Source organism: Epinephelus lanceolatus, chromosome 13 (assembly GCF_041903045.1).
Source record: "Epinephelus lanceolatus isolate andai-2023 chromosome 13, ASM4190304v1, whole genome shotgun sequence".
Taxonomy (NCBI): Eukaryota; Metazoa; Chordata; class Actinopteri; order Perciformes; family Serranidae; genus Epinephelus; species Epinephelus lanceolatus.
In genome coordinates this window covers 34,415,550-34,430,917 of record NC_135746.1, presented here as the reverse complement: position 1 = coordinate 34,430,917, position 15,368 = coordinate 34,415,550, and the positions used below count along the sequence as shown (strand labels likewise).

The 15,368-nt window shown below is 48.6% G+C and overlaps 16 non-coding genes across 16 annotated transcripts; 1 reads left to right on the top strand and 15 right to left on the bottom strand.

The window, feature by feature from the left end:
• Nucleotides 1–75: 75 nt before the first annotated feature.
• On the bottom strand, nt 76–148 carry trnav-aac (transfer RNA valine (anticodon AAC)). The gene has a single exon. It is a non-coding gene; the product is annotated as a tRNA-Val (tRNA).
• An 894-nt stretch (nt 149–1,042) lies between these two features.
• trnav-aac (transfer RNA valine (anticodon AAC)) lies at nt 1,043–1,115 on the bottom strand. Its single transcript has one exon. It is a non-coding gene; the product is annotated as a tRNA-Val (tRNA).
• An 895-nt stretch (nt 1,116–2,010) lies between these two features.
• Nucleotides 2,011–2,083, bottom strand: trnav-cac (transfer RNA valine (anticodon CAC)). The gene has a single exon. It is a non-coding gene; the product is annotated as a tRNA-Val (tRNA).
• A 257-nt stretch (nt 2,084–2,340) lies between these two features.
• On the top strand, nt 2,341–2,412 carry trnad-guc (transfer RNA aspartic acid (anticodon GUC)). Its single transcript has one exon. It is a non-coding gene; the product is annotated as a tRNA-Asp (tRNA).
• An 834-nt stretch (nt 2,413–3,246) lies between these two features.
• trnav-aac (transfer RNA valine (anticodon AAC)) lies at nt 3,247–3,319 on the bottom strand. Its single transcript has one exon. It is a non-coding gene; the product is annotated as a tRNA-Val (tRNA).
• Nucleotides 3,320–4,214: 895 nt separating this feature from the next.
• On the bottom strand, nt 4,215–4,287 carry trnav-cac (transfer RNA valine (anticodon CAC)). Its single transcript has one exon. It is a non-coding gene; the product is annotated as a tRNA-Val (tRNA).
• A 1,163-nt stretch (nt 4,288–5,450) lies between these two features.
• trnav-aac (transfer RNA valine (anticodon AAC)) lies at nt 5,451–5,522 on the bottom strand. Its single transcript has one exon. It is a non-coding gene; the product is annotated as a tRNA-Val (tRNA).
• An 894-nt stretch (nt 5,523–6,416) lies between these two features.
• trnav-cac (transfer RNA valine (anticodon CAC)) lies at nt 6,417–6,489 on the bottom strand. The gene has a single exon. It is a non-coding gene; the product is annotated as a tRNA-Val (tRNA).
• A 1,164-nt stretch (nt 6,490–7,653) lies between these two features.
• trnav-aac (transfer RNA valine (anticodon AAC)) lies at nt 7,654–7,726 on the bottom strand. The gene has a single exon. It is a non-coding gene; the product is annotated as a tRNA-Val (tRNA).
• Nucleotides 7,727–8,621: 895 nt separating this feature from the next.
• trnav-cac (transfer RNA valine (anticodon CAC)) lies at nt 8,622–8,694 on the bottom strand. The gene has a single exon. It is a non-coding gene; the product is annotated as a tRNA-Val (tRNA).
• A 1,164-nt stretch (nt 8,695–9,858) lies between these two features.
• On the bottom strand, nt 9,859–9,931 carry trnav-aac (transfer RNA valine (anticodon AAC)). Its single transcript has one exon. It is a non-coding gene; the product is annotated as a tRNA-Val (tRNA).
• Nucleotides 9,932–10,826: 895 nt separating this feature from the next.
• trnav-cac (transfer RNA valine (anticodon CAC)) lies at nt 10,827–10,899 on the bottom strand. Its single transcript has one exon. It is a non-coding gene; the product is annotated as a tRNA-Val (tRNA).
• Nucleotides 10,900–12,069: 1,170 nt separating this feature from the next.
• On the bottom strand, nt 12,070–12,142 carry trnav-aac (transfer RNA valine (anticodon AAC)). Its single transcript has one exon. It is a non-coding gene; the product is annotated as a tRNA-Val (tRNA).
• Nucleotides 12,143–13,037: 895 nt separating this feature from the next.
• trnav-cac (transfer RNA valine (anticodon CAC)) lies at nt 13,038–13,110 on the bottom strand. The gene has a single exon. It is a non-coding gene; the product is annotated as a tRNA-Val (tRNA).
• Nucleotides 13,111–14,273: 1,163 nt separating this feature from the next.
• trnav-aac (transfer RNA valine (anticodon AAC)) lies at nt 14,274–14,346 on the bottom strand. The gene has a single exon. It is a non-coding gene; the product is annotated as a tRNA-Val (tRNA).
• An 895-nt stretch (nt 14,347–15,241) lies between these two features.
• Nucleotides 15,242–15,314, bottom strand: trnav-cac (transfer RNA valine (anticodon CAC)). Its single transcript has one exon. It is a non-coding gene; the product is annotated as a tRNA-Val (tRNA).
• Between the last annotated feature and the right edge of the window lie 54 nt (nt 15,315–15,368).

Here is a 15,368-nt window from a genome sequence, read left to right as displayed (position 1 = left end):
GCAGTTTGCCCATCCAGCGTACATGTCGTGTTTGTTGTTCCTTGTCAAGCAGTGCGCTCTGTGAACAAACAAACATGTTTCCGCCCAGTTTCGAACTGGGGACCTTTCGCGTGTTAGGCGAACGTGATAACCACTACACTACGGAAACTGCTGAAAAGACTTGTTATGCGTGTGCCAGCGTCAGTGCACCTTCAGCTGCTGAGGTACAGAAGGTTTCAAGTAAAGGCTGAAATTATTATTCACTAAGAAACACAAGACAGCAGCAGTGGCTGTTACCGCACAGGAAGAGGGAGGGTTTACCATTACCAACAACTTATATTGGGAAATGATTGCTCTGTGAAATACAATAGTGCTACCACATGTTGATTTCAGGAGAGCTACGGAGAGGGACTCTCTGTCGGTCTCGAGGACGTCCTAGCAAAACCGACCATTCAGGGGGGGAAAGCAGGTCTTGACTCTGGCCATGTTCAGCAAGGGAGGAGACCTTGGAATATATTCAGGGTGTGGAACGAGCCCTTTGAGGAACTCCTGAACCCGACCAACGCACCCTCTGTGGATGAGGCAGAGTCTGAAGACTTGGGGAAAGCCTCTCCTATATCCCTGGCACAGTGGTCTGATGTACATAAGCAGCTCCTCAGCGCCAAGGTACCAGGTGTGGATGAGATTTGCCCTGTGATGCTGAAGGCATCCTCCATTCTCCATGCTTTCACCCTTATCAACAACTTGTGTTGGGAAATGATTTATGCATGAAATATGATAGTCCTACCACAGGTTGCTTTCGGGGGAGCTATGGTGTTGGACTCTGGATTGGTCTCGAGCCTCCCTGGCATAAGCTTTTCCGGTATAGGAGGTGCTGGCCAATAACTGAAGGTCAGGTCCAGAACCAGTAGTGGCAATACGTAGTCTGTGCTGGTAGTGGAACAGTGGACCAGTTATTTACCCTTCAACAGTTGTTGGGGGTATCGTGGCAGTTTGCCCATCCAGCGTACATGTCATGTTTGTTGTTCCTTGTCAAGCAGTGCGCTCTGTGAACAAACAAACATGTTTCCGCCCAGTTTCGAACTGGGGACCTTTCGCGTGTTAGGCGAACGTGATAACCACTACACTACGGAAACTGCTGAAAAGACTTGTTATGCGTGTGCCAGCGTCAGTGCACCTTCAGCTGCTGAGGTACAGAAGGTTTCAAGTAAAGGCTGAAATTATTATTCACTAAGAAACACAAGACAGCAGCAGTGGCTGTTACCGCACAGGAAGAGGGAGGGTTTACCATTACCAACAACTTATATTGGGAAATGATTGCTCTGTGAAATACAATAGTGCTACCACATGTTGATTTCAGGAGAGCTACGGAGAGGGACTCTCTGTCGGTCTCGAGGACGTCCTAGCAAAACCGACCATTCAGGGGGGGAAAGCAGGTCTTGACTCTGGCCATGTTCAGCAAGGGAGGAGACCTTGGAATATATTCAGGGTGTGGAACGAGCCCTTTGAGGAACTCCTGAACCCGACCAACGCACCCTCTGTGGATGAGGCAGAGTCTGAAGACTTGGGGAAAGCCTCTCCTATATCCCTGGCACAGTGGTCTGATGTACATAAGCAGCTCCTCAGCGCCAAGGTACCAGGTGTGGATGAGATTTGCCCTGTGATGCTGAAGGCATCCTCCATTCTCCATGCTTTCACCCTTATCAACAACTTGTGTTGGGAAATGATTTATGCATGAAATATGATAGTCCTACCACAGGTTGCTTTCGGGGGAGCTATGGTGTTGGACTCTGGATTGGTCTCGAGCCTCCCTGGCATAAGCTTTTCCGGTATAGGAGGTGCTGGCCAATAACTGAAAGTCAGGTCCAGAACCAGTAGTGGCAATACGTAGTCTGTGCTGGTAGTGGAACAGTGGACCAGTTCTTTACCCTTCAACAGTTGTTGGGGGGTGTCATGGCAGTTTGCCCATCCAGCGTACATGTTGTGTTTGTTGTTCCTTGTCAAGCAGTCCTCTCTGTGAACAAACAAATGTGTTTCCGCCCAGTTTCGAACTGGGGACCTTTCGCGTGTGAGGCGAACGTGATGACCACTACACTACGGAAACTGACGAAAACAACTGTTATACGTGTGCTGGCGTCAGTGCACCGTCAGCCGCTGAAATTCAGAAGTCTTCAAGTTAAGGCTGAAATGCGTGACCCTCATATTCATTGTGACGTTACATTGAGTAGTCTATTAAGTGGTTTTAAACACATTCCACACCTTTGGCCTACTAATGCAAATACTTTCCTGTATATCTTTGTGTGTTCCCTGCTGGAACAATACCACCTGTGTGTTCCGGTGCTAAAACTGATGATGTAGCCTTCCTCGTTAGTATAGTGGACAGTATCTCCGCCTGTCACGCGGAAGACCGGGGTTCGATTCCCTGACGGGGAGTCATTTTTTTCTACCAGTTGCTGATTATTCACCAAGACAGCAGCAGCAGCAGCAGCAGGGGCTGTTAGCGCACAGGAAAACCGAGGATTCACCATTACCACCAACTTATATTGGGAAATGATTTCTCCGTGACATACAATAGTCCTACCACATGTTGATTTCAGGAGAGCTACAGAGAGGGACTCTCAGTTGGTCTCGAGGACGCCCTAGAAAAACCGACCATTCAGGGGGGGAAAGCAGGTCTTGACTCTGGCCGTGTTAAGCACGGGAGGAGACCTTGGAATATATTGAGGGTGTGGAATGAGCCCTTTGAGGAACTCCTGAACCCGACCAACGCACCCTCTGTGGATGAGGCAGAGTCTGAAGACTTGGGGAAAGCCTCTCCTATATCCCTGGCACAGTGGTCTGATGTACATAAGCAGCTCCTCAGCGCCAAGGTACCAGGTGTGGATGAGATTTGCCCTGTGATGCTGAAGGCATCCTCCATTCTCCATGCTTTCACCCTTATCAACAACTTGTGTTGGGAAATGATTTATGCATGAAATATGATAGTCCTACCACAGGTTGCTTTCGGGGGAGCTATGGTGTTGGACTCTGGATTGGTCTCGAGCCTCCCTGGCATAAGCTTTTCCGGTATAGGAGGTGCTGGCCAATAACTGAAGGTCAGGTCCAGAACCAGTAGTGGCAATACGTAGTCTGTGCTGGTAGTGGAACAGTGGACCAGTTATTTACCCTTCAACAGTTGTTGGGGGTATCGTGGCAGTTTGCCCATCCAGCGTACATGTCGTGTTTGTTGTTCCTTGTCAAGCAGTGCGCTCTGTGAACAAACAAGCATGTTTCCGCCCAGTTTCGAACTGGGGACCTTTCGCGTGTTAGGCGAACGTGATAACCACTACACTACGGAAACTGCTGAAAAGACTTGTTATGCGTGTGCCAGCGTCAGTGCACCTTCAGCTGCTGAGGTACAGAAGGTTTCAAGTAAAGGCTGAAATTATTATTCACTAAGAAACACAAGACAGCAGCAGTGGCTGTTACCGCACAGGAAGAGGGAGGGTTTACCATTACCAACAACTTATATTGGGAAATGATTGCTCTGTGAAATACAATAGTGCTACCACATGTTGATTTCAGGAGAGCTACGGAGAGGGACTCTCTGTCGGTCTCGAGGACGTCCTAGCAAAACCGACCATTCAGGGGGGGAAAGCAGGTCTTGACTCTGGCCATGTTCAGCAAGGGAGGAGACCTTGGAATATATTCAGGGTGTGGAACGAGCCCTTTGAGGAACTCCTGAACCCGACCAACACACCCTCTGTGGATGAGGCAGAGTTTGAAGACTTGGGGAAAGCCTCTCCTATATCCCTGGCACAGTGGTCTGAGGTACATAAGCAGCTCCTCAGCACCAAGGTACCAGGTGTGGATGAGATTTGCCCTGTGATGCTGAAGGCATCCTCCATTCTCCATGCTTTCACCCTTATCAACAACTTATGTTAGGAAATGATTTCTCCATGAAATATGATAGTCCTACCACAGGTTGCTTTCAGGGGAGCTATAGTGCTGGACTCTGGATTGGTTTCGAGCCTCCCTGGTATAAGCTTTTCCAGTATAGGAGGTGCTGGCCAATAACTGAAGGTCAGATCCAGAATCAGGAGTGACAATGCATAGACGGTGCTGGTAGTGGAACCGTGGACCAGTTCTTTACCCTTCAACAGTTGTTGGGGGGTGTCATGGCAGTTTGCCCATCCAGCGTACATGTTGTGTTTGTTGTTCCTTGTCAAGCAGTCCTCTCTGTGAACAAACAAATGTGTCTCCGCCCAGTTTCGAACTGGGGACCTTTCGCGTGTGAGGCGAACGTGATGACCACTACACTACGGAAACTGACGAAAACCACTATTATACGTGTGATGGCGTCAGTGCACCGTCAGCCGCTGAAATTCAGAAGTCTTCAAGTTAAGGCTGAAATGCGTAACCCTCATATTCATTGTGACGTTACATTGAGTAGTCTATTAAGTGGTTTTATCCACATTCCACACCTTTGGTCTACTAATGCAAATACTTTCCTGTATATCTTTGTGTGTTCCCTGCTGGAACAATACCACCTGTGTGTTCAGGTGCTAAAACTGATGATGTATCCTTCCTCGTTAGTATAGTGGACAGTATCTCCGCCTATCACACGGAAGACCGGGGTTTGATTCCCCGACGGGGAGTCATTTTTTTCTACCAGTTGCTGATTATTCACCAAGACAGCAGCAGCAGCAGCAGCAGGGGCTGTTAGCGCACAGGAAAACCGAGGATTCACCATTACCACCAACTTATATTGGGAAATGATTTCTCCGTGACATACAATAGTCCTACCACATGTTGATTTCAGGAGAGCTACAGAGAGGGACTCTCGGTTGGTCTCGAGGACGCCCTAGAAAAACCGACCATTCAGGGGGGGAAAGCAGGTCTTGACTCTGGCCGTGTTAAGCACGGGAGGAGACCTTGGAATATATTGAGGGTGTGGAATGAGCCCTTTGAGGAACTCCTGAACCCGACCAACGCACCCTCTGTGGATGAGGCAGAGTCTGAAGACTTGGGGAAAGCCTCTCCTATATCCCTGGCACAGTGGTCTGATGTACATAAGCAGCTCCTCAGCGCCAAGGTACCAGGTGTGGATGAGATTTGCCCTGTGATGCTGAAGGCATCCTCCATTCTCCATGCTTTCACCCTTATCAACAACTTGTGTTGGGAAATGATTTATGCATGAAATATGATAGTCCTACCACAGGTTGCTTTCGGGGGAGCTATGGTGTTGGACTCTGGATTGGTCTCGAGCCTCCCTGGCATAAGCTTTTCCGGTATAGGAGGTGCTGGCCAATAACTGAAAGTCAGGTCCAGAACCAGTAGTGGCAATACGTAGTCTGTGCTGGTAGTGGAACAGTGGACCAGTTATTTACCCTTCAACAGTTGTTGGGGGTATCGTGGCAGTTTGCCCATCCAGCGTACATGTTGTGTTTGTTGTTCCTTGTCAAGCAGTGCACTCTGTGAACAAACAAACGTGTTTCGCCCAGTTTCGAACTGGGGACCTTTCGCGTGTTAGGCGAACGTGATAACCACTACACTACAGAAACTGCTGAAAAGACTTGTTATGCGTGTGCCAGCGTCAGTGCACCTTCAGCTGCTGAGGTACAGAAGGTTTCAAGTAAAGGCTGAAATTATTATTCACTAAGAAACACAAGACAGCAGCAGTGGCTGTTACCGCACAGGAAGAGGGAGGGTTTACCATTACCAACAACTTATATTGGGAAATGATTGCTCTGTGAAATACAATAGTGCTACCACATGTTGATTTCAGGAGAGCTACGGAGAGGGACTCTCTGTCGGTCTCGAGGACGTCCTAGCAAAACCGACCATTCGGGGGGGAAAGCAGGTCTTGACTCTGGCCATGTTCAGCAAGGGAGGAGACCTTGGAATATATTCAGGGTGTGGAACGAGCCCTTTGAGGAACTCCTGAACCCGACCAACACACCCTCTGTGGATGAGGCAGAGTTTGAAGACTTGGGGAAAGCCTCACCCATATCCCTGGCACAGTTGTTTGAGGTATGTCAGCAGCTCCTCAACGCCAAGGTACCAGGTGTGGATGAGATTTGCCCTGTGATGCTGAAGGCATCCTCCATTCTCCATGCTTTCACCCTTATCAATAACTTATGTTAGGAAATGATTTCTCCATGAAATATGATAGTCCTACCACAGGTTGCTTTCAGGGGAGCTATAGTGCTGGACTCTGGATTGGTTTCGAGCCTCCCTGGTATAAGCTTTTCCAGTATAGGAGGTGCTGGCCAATAACTGAAGGTCAGATCCAGAATCAGGAGTGACAATGCATAGACGGTGCTGGTAGTGGAACCGTGGACCAGTTCTTTACCCTTCAACAGTTGTTGGGGGGTGTCATGGCAGTTTGCCCATCCAGCGTACATGTTGTGTTTGTTGTTCCTTGTCAAGCAGTGCTCTCTGTGAACAAACAAATGTGTTTCCGCCCAGTTTCGAACTGGGGACCTTTTGCGTGTGAGGCGAACGTGATGACCACTACACTACGGAAACTGATGAAAACAATTGTTATACGTGTGCTGGCATCAGTGCACCGTCAGCCGCTAAAATTCAGAAGTCTTCAAGTTAAGGCTGAAATGCGTAACCCTCATATTCATTGTGACGTTACATTGAGTAGTCTATTAAGTGGTTTTAAACACATTCCACACCTTTGGTCTACTAATGCAAATACTTCCCTGTATATCTTTGTGTGTTCCCTGCTGGAACAATACCACCTGTGTGTTCAGGTGCTAAAACTGATGATGCAGCCTTCCTCGTTAGTATAGTGGACAGTATCTCCGCCTATCACGCGGAAGACCGGGATTTGATTTCCCGACGGGGAGTCATTTTTTTCTACCAGTTGCTGATTATTCACCAAGACAGCAGCAGCAGCAGCAGCAGCGGCTGTTAGCGCACAGGAAAACCGAGGATTCACCATTACCAACAACTTATATTGGGAAATGATTTCTCCGTGACATACAATAGTCCTACCACATGTTGATTTCAGGAGAGCTACAGAGAGGGACTCTCGGTTGGTCTCGAGGACGCCCTAGAAAAACCGACCATTCAGGGGGGGAAAGCAGGTCTTGACTCTGGCCGTGTTAAGCACGGGAGGAGACCTTGGAATATATTCAGGGTGTGGAACGAGCCCTTTGAGGAACTCCTGAACCCGACCAACGCACCCTCTGTGGATGAGGCAGAGTCTGAAGACTTTAGGGAAAGCCTCTCCTATATCCCTGGCACAGTGGTCTGATGTACATAAGCAGCTCCTCAGCGCCAAGGTACCAGGTGTGGATGAGATTTGCCCTGTGATGCTGAAGGCATCCTCCATTCTCCATGCTTTCACCCTTATCAACAACTTGTGTTGGGAAATGATTTATGCATGAAATATGATAGTCCTACCACAGGTTGCTTTCGGGGGAGCTATGGTGTTGGACTCTGGATTGGTCTCGAGCCTCCCTGGCATAAGCTTTTCCGGTATAGGAGGTGCTGGCCAATAACTGAAGGTCAGGTCCAGAACCAGTAGTGGCAATACGTAGTCTGTGCTGGTAGTGGAACAGTGGACCAGTTATTTACCCTTCAACAGTTGTTGGGGGTATCATGGCAGTTTGCCCATCCAGCGTACATCTTGTGTTTGTTGTTCCTTGTCAAGCAGTGCACTCTGTGAACAAACAAATGTGTTTCCGCCCAGTTTCGAACTGGGGACCTTTCGCGTGTTAGGCGAACGTGATAACCACTACACTACGGAAACTGCTGAAAAGACTTGTTATGCGTGTGCCAGCGTCAGTGCACCTTCAGCTGCTGAGGTACAGAAGGTGTCAAGTAAAGGCTGAAATTATTATTCACTAAGAAACACAAGACAGCAGCAGTGGCTGTTACCGCACAGGAAGAGGGAGGGTTTACCATTACCAACAACTTATATTGGGAAATGATTGCTCTGTGAAATACAATAGTGCTACCACATGTTGATTTCAGGAGAGCTACGGAGAGGGACTCTCTGTCGGTCTCGAGGACGTCCTAGCAAAACCGACCATTCAGGGGGGGAAAGCAGGTCTTGACTCTGGCCATGTTCAGCAAGGGAGGAGACCTTGGAATATATTCAGGGTGTGGAACGAGCCCTTTGAGGAACTCCTGAACCCGACCAACACACCCTCTGTGGATGAGGCAGAGTTTGAAGACTTGGGGAAAGCCTCTCCTATATCCCTGGCACAGTGGTCTGAGGTACATAAGCAGCTCCTCAGCACCAAGGTACCAGGTGTGGATGAGATTTGCCCTGTGATGCTGAAGGCATCCTCCATTCTCCATGCTTTCACCCTTATCAACAACTTATGTTAGGAAATGATTTCTCCATGAAATATGATAGTCCTACCACAGGTTGCTTTCAGGGGAGCTATAGTGCTGGACTCTGGATTGGTTTCGAGCCTCCCTGGTATAAGCTTTTCCAGTATAGGAGGTGCTGGCCAATAACTGAAGGTCAGATCCAGAATCAGGAGTGACAATGCATAGACGGTGCTGGTAGTGGAACCGTGGACCAGTTCTTTACCCTTCAACAGTTGTTGGGGGGTGTCATGGCAGTTTGCCCATCCAGCGTACATGTTGTGTTTGTTGTTCCTTGTCAAGCAGTGCTCTCTGTGAACAAACAAATGTGTTTCCGCCCAGTTTCGAACTGGGGACCTTTCGCGTGTGAGGCGAACGTGATGACCACTACACTACGGAAACTGACGAAAACAACTGTTATACGTGTGCTGGCGTCAGTGCACCGTCAGCCGCTAAAATTCAGAAGTCTTCAAGTTAAGGCTGAAATGCGTAACCCTCATATTCATTGTGACGTTACATTGAGTAGTCTATTAAGTGGTTTTAAACACATTCCACACCTTTGGTCTACTAATGCAAATACTTCCCTGTATATCTTTGTGTGTTCCCTGCTGGAACAATACCACCTGTGTGTTCAGGTGCTAAAACTGATGATGCAGCCTTCCTCGTTAGTATAGTGGACAGTATCTCCGCCTATCACGCGGAAGACCGGGGTTTGATTTCCCGACGGGGAGTCATTTTTTTCTACCAGTTGCTGATTATTCACCAAGACAGCAGCAGCAGCAGCAGCAGCGGCTGTTAGCGCACAGGAAAACCGAGGATTCACCATTACCAACAACTTATATTGGGAAATGATTTCTCCGTGACATACAATAGTCCTACCACATGTTGATTTCAGGAGAGCTACAGAGAGGGACTCTCGGTTGGTCTCGAGGACGCCCTAGAAAAACCGACCATTCAGGGGGGGAAAGCAGGTCTTGACTCTGGCCGTGTTAAGCACGGGAGGAGACCTTGGAATATATTCAGGGTGTGGAACGAGCCCTTTGAGGAACTCCTGAACCCGACCAACGCACCCTCTGTGGATGAGGCAGAGTCTGAAGACTTTGGGGAAAGCCTCTCCTATATCCCTGGCACAGTGGTCTGATGTACATAAGCAGCTCCTCAGCGCCAAGGTACCAGGTGTGGATGAGATTTGCCCTGTGATGCTGAAGGCATCCTCCATTCTCCATGCTTTCACCCTTATCAACAACTTGTGTTGGGAAATGATTTATGCATGAAATATGATAGTCCTACCACAGGTTGCTTTCGGGGGAGCTATGGTGTTGGACTCTGGATTGGTCTCGAGCCTCCCTGGCATAAGCTTTTCCGGTATAGGAGGTGCTGGCCAATAACTGAAGGTCAGGTCCAGAACCAGTAGTGGCAATACGTAGTCTGTGCTGGTAGTGGAACAGTGGACCAGTTATTTACCCTTCAACAGTTGTTGGGGGTATCGTGGCAGTTTGCCCATCCAGCGTACATGTCGTGTTTGTTGTTCCTTGTCAAGCAGTGCACTCTGTGAACAAACAAATGTGTTTCCGCCCAGTTTCGAACTGGGGACCTTTCGCGTGTTAGGCGAACGTGATAACCACTACACTACGGAAACTGCTGAAAAGACTTGTTATGCGTGTGCCAGCGTCAGTGCACCTTCAGCTGCTGAGGTACAGAAGGTTTCAAGTAAAGGCTGAAATTATTATTCACTAAGAAACACAAGACAGCAGCAGTGGCTGTTACCGCACAGGAAGAGGGAGGGTTTACCATTACCAACAACTTATATTGGGAAATGATTGCTCTGTGAAATACAATAGTGCTACCACATGTTGATTTCAGGAGAGCTACGGAGAGGGACTCTCTGTCGGTCTCGAGGACGTCCTAGCAAAACCGACCATTCAGGGGGGGAAAGCAGGTCTTGACTCTGGCCATGTTCAGCAAGGGAGGAGACCTTGGAATATATTCAGGGTGTGGAACGAGCCCTTTGAGGAACTCCTGAACCCGACCAACACACCCTCTGTGGATGAGGCAGAGTTTGAAGACTTGGGGAAAGCCTCTCCTATATCCCTGGCACAGTGGTCTGAGGTACATAAGCAGCTCCTCAGCACCAAGGTACCAGGTGTGGATGAGATTTGCCCTGTGATGCTGAAGGCATCCTCCATTCTCCATGCTTTCACCCTTATCAACAACTTATGTTAGGAAATGATTTCTCCATGAAATATGATAGTCCTACCACAGGTTGCTTTCAGGGGAGCTATAGTGCTGGACTCTGGATTGGTTTCGAGCCTCCCTGGTATAAGCTTTTCCAGTATAGGAGGTGCTGGCCAATAACTGAAGGTCAGATCCAGAATCAGGAGTGACAATGCATAGACGGTGCTGGTAGTGGAACCGTGGACCAGTTCTTTACCCTTCAACAGTTGTTGGGGGGTGTCATGGCAGTTTGCCCATCCAGCGTACATGTTGTGTTTGTTGTTCCTTGTCAAGCAGTGCTCTCTGTGAACAAACAAATGTGTTTCCGCCCAGTTTCGAACTGGGGACCTTTCGCATGTGAGGCGAACGTGATGACCACTACACTACGGAAACTGACGAAAACAACTGTTATACGTGTGCTGGCGTCAGTGCACCGTCAGCCGCTGAAATTCAGAAGTCTTCAAGTTAAGGCTGAAATGCGTAACCCTCATATTCATTGTGACGTTACATTGAGTAGTCTATTAAGTGGTTTTAAACACATTCCACACCTTTGGTCTACTAATGCAAATACTTCCCTGTATATCTTTGTGTGTTCCCTGCTGGAACAATACCACCTGTGTGTTCAGGTGCTAAAACTGATGATGCAGCCTTCCTCGTTAGTATAGTGGACAGTATCTCCGCCTATCACGCGGAAGACCGGGGTTTGATTTCCCGACGGGGAGTCATTTTTTTCTACCAGTTGCTGATTATTCACCAAGACAGCAGCAGCAGCAGCAGCAGCAGCAGCGGCTGTTAGCGCACAGGAAAACCGAGGATTCACCATTACCAACAACTTATATTGGGAAATGATTTCTCCGTGACATACAATAGTCCTACCACATGTTGATTTCAGGAGAGCTACAGAGAGGGACTCTCGGTTGGTCTCGAGGACGCCCTAGAAAAACCGACCATTCAGGGGGGGAAAGCAGGTCTTGACTCTGGCCGTGTTAAGCACGGGAGGAGACCTTGGAATATATTCAGGGTGTGGAACGAGCCCTTTGAGGAACTCCTGAACCCGACCAACGCACCCTCTGTGGATGAGGCAGAGTCTGAAGACTTTGGGGAAAGCCTCTCCTATTTCCCTGGCACAGTGGTCTGATGTACATAAGCAGCTCCTCAGCGCCAAGGTACCAGGTGTGGATGAGATTTGCCCTGTGATGCTGAAGGCATCCTCCATTCTCCATGCTTTCACCCTTATCAACAACTTGTGTTGGGAAATGATTTATGCATGAAATATGATAGTCCTACCACAGGTTGCTTTCGGGGGAGCTATGGTGTTGGACTCTGGATTGGTCTCGAGCCTCCCTGGCATAAGCTTTTCCGGTATAGGAGGTGCTGGCCAATAACTGAAGGTCAGGTCCAGAACCAGTAGTGGCAATACGTAGTCTGTGCTGGTAGTGGAACAGTGGACCAGTTATTTACCCTTCAACAGTTGTTGGGGGTATCGTGGCAGTTTGCCCATCCAGCGTACATGTTGTGTTTGTTGTTCCTTGTCAAGAAGTGCACTCTGTGAACAAACAAATGTGTTTCCGCCCAGTTTCGAACTGGGGACCTTTCGCGTGTTAGGCGAACGTGATAACCACTACACTACAGAAACTGCTGAAAAGACTTGTTATGCGTGTGCCAGCGTCAGTGCACCTTCAGCTGCTGAGGTACAGAAGGTTTCAAGTAAAGGCTGAAATTATTATTCACTAAGAAACACAAGACAGCAGCAGTGGCTGTTACCGCACAGGAAGAGGGAGGGTTTACCATTACCAACAACTTATATTGGGAAATGATTGCTCTGTGAAATACAATAGTGCTACCACATGTTGATTTCGGGAGAGCTACGGAGAAGGACTCTCTGTCGGTCTTGAGGACGTCCTAGTAAAACCGACCATTCAGGGGGGGAAAGCAGGTCTTGACTCTGGCCATGTTCAGCAAGGGAGGAGACCTTGGAATATATTCAGGGTGTGGAACGAGCCCTTTGAGGAACTCCTGAACCCGACCAACACACCCTCTGTGGATGAGGCAGAGTTTGAAGACTTGGGGAAAGCCTCTCCTATATCCCTGGCACAGTGGTCTGAGGTACATAAGCAGCTCCTCAGCACCAAGGTACCAGGTGTGGATGAGATTTGCCCTGTGATGCTGAAGGCATCCTCCATTCTCCATGCTTTCACCCTTATCAACAACTTATGTTAGGAAATGATTTCTCCATGAAATATGATAGTCCTACCACAGGTTGCTTTCAGGGGAGCTATAGTGCTGGACTCTGGATTGGTTTCGAGCCTCCCTGGTATAAGCTTTTCCAGTATAGGAGGTGCTGGCCAATAACTGAAGGTCAGATCCAGAATCAGGAGTGACAATGCATAGACGGTGCTGGTAGTGGAACCGTGAACCAGTTCTTTACCCTTCAACAGTTGTTGGGGGGTGTCATGGCAGTTTGCCCATCCAGCGTACATGTTGTGTTTGTTGTTCCTTGTCAAGCAGTGCTCTCTGTGAACAAACAAATGTGTTTCCGCCCAGTTTCGAACTGGGGACCTTTCGCATGTGAGGCGAACGTGATGACCACTACACTACGGAAACTGACGAAAACAACTGTTATACGTGTGCTGGCGTCAGTGCACCGTCAGCCGCTGAAATTCAGAAGTCTTCAAGTTAAGGCTGAAATGCGTAACCCTCATATTCATTGTGACGTTACATTGAGTAGTCTATTAAGTGGTTTTATCCACATTTCACACCTTTGGTCTACTAATGCAAATACTTTCCTGTATATCTTTGTGTGTTCCCTGCTGGAACAATACCACCTGTGTGTTCAGGTGCTAAAACTGATGATGTAGCCTTCCTTGTTAGTATAGTGGACAGTATCTCCGCCTGTCACGCGGAAGACCGGGGTTTGATTCCCCGACGGGGAGTCATTTTTTTCTACCAGTTGCTGATTATTCACCAAGACAGCAGCAGCAGCAGCAGCAGCGGCTGTTAGCGCACAGGAAAACCGAGGATTCACCATTACCAACAACTTATATTGGGAAATGATTTCTCCGTGACATACAATAGTCCTACCACATGTTGATTTCAGGAGAGCTACAGAGAGGGACTCTCGGTTGGTCTCGAGGACGCCCTAAAAAAACCGACCATTCAGGGGGGGAAAGCAGGTCTTGACTCTGGCCGTGTTAAGCACGGGAGGAGACCTTGGAATATATTCAGGGTGTGGAACGAGCCCTTTGAGGAACTCCTGAACCCGACCAACGCACCCTCTGTGGATGAGGCAGAGTCTGAAGACTTGGGGAAAGCCTCTCCTATATCCCTGGCACAGTGGTCTGATGTACATAAGCAGCTCCTCAGCGCCAAGGTACCAGGTGTGGATGAGATTTGCCCTGTGATGCTGAAGGCATCCTCCATTCTCCATGCTTTCACCCTTATCAACAACTTGTGTTGGGAAATGATTTATGCATGAAATATGATAGTCCTACCACAGGTTGCTTTCGGGGGAGCTATGGTGTTGGACTCTGGATTGGTCTCGAGCCTCCCTGGCATAAGCTTTTCCGGTATAGGAGGTGCTGGCCAATAACTGAAGGTCAGGTCCAGAACCAGTAGTGGCAATACGTAGTCTGTGCTGGTAGTGGAACAGTGGACCAGTTATTTACCCTTCAACAGTTGTTGGGGGTATCGTGGCAGTTTGCCCATCCAGCGTACATGTCGTGTTTGTTGTTCCTTGTCAAGCAGTGCACTCTGTGAACAAACAAATGTGTTTCCGCCCAGTTTCAAACTGGGGACCTTTCGCGTGTTAGGCGAACGTGATAACCACTACACTACGGAAACTGCTGAAAAGACTTGTTATGCGTGTGCCAGCGTCAGTGCACCTTCAGCTGCTGAGGTACAGAAGGTTTCAAGTAAAGGCTGAAATTATTATTCACTAAGAAACACAAGACAGCAGCCGTGGCTGTTACCGCACAGGAAGAGGGAGGGTTTACCATTACCAACAACTTATATTGGGAAATGATTGCTCTGTGAAATACAATAGTGCTACCACATGTTGATTTCAGGAGAGCTACGGAGAAGGACTCTCTGTCGGTCTTGAGGACGTCCTAGCAAAACCGACCATTCAGGGGGGGAAAGCAGGTCTTGACTCTGGCCATGTTCAGCAAGGGAGGAGACCTTGGAATATATTCAGGGTGTGGAACGAGCCCTTTGAGGAACTCCTGAACCCGACCAACACACCCTCTGTGGATGAGGCAGAGTTTGAAGACTTGGGGAAAGCCTCTCCTATATCCCTGGCACAGTGGTCTGAGGTACATAAGCAGCTCCTCAGCACCAAGGTACCAGGTGTGGATGAGATTTGCCCTGTGATGCTGAAGGCATCCTCCATTCTCCATGCTTTCACCCTTATCAACAACTTATGTTAGGAAATGATTTCTCCATGAAATATGATAGTCGTACCACAGGTTGCTTTCAGGGGAGCTATAGTGCTGGACTCTGGATTGGTCTCGAGCCTCCCTGGTATAAGCTTTTCCAGTATAGGAGGTGCTGGCCAATAACTGAAGGTCAGATCCAGAATCAGAAGTGACAATGCATAGACGGTGCTGGTAGTGGAACCGTGGACCAGTTCTTTACCCTTCAACAGTTGTTGGGGGGTGTCATGGCAGTTTGCCCATCCAGCGTACATGTTGTGTTTGTTGTTCCTTGTCAAGCAGTGCTCTCTGTGAACAAACAAATGTGTTTCCGCCCAGTTTCGAACTGGGGACCTTTCGCGTGTGAGGCGAACGTGATGACCACTACACTACGGAAACTGATGAAAACAATTGTTATACGTGTGCTGGCATCAGTGCACCGTCAGCCGCTGA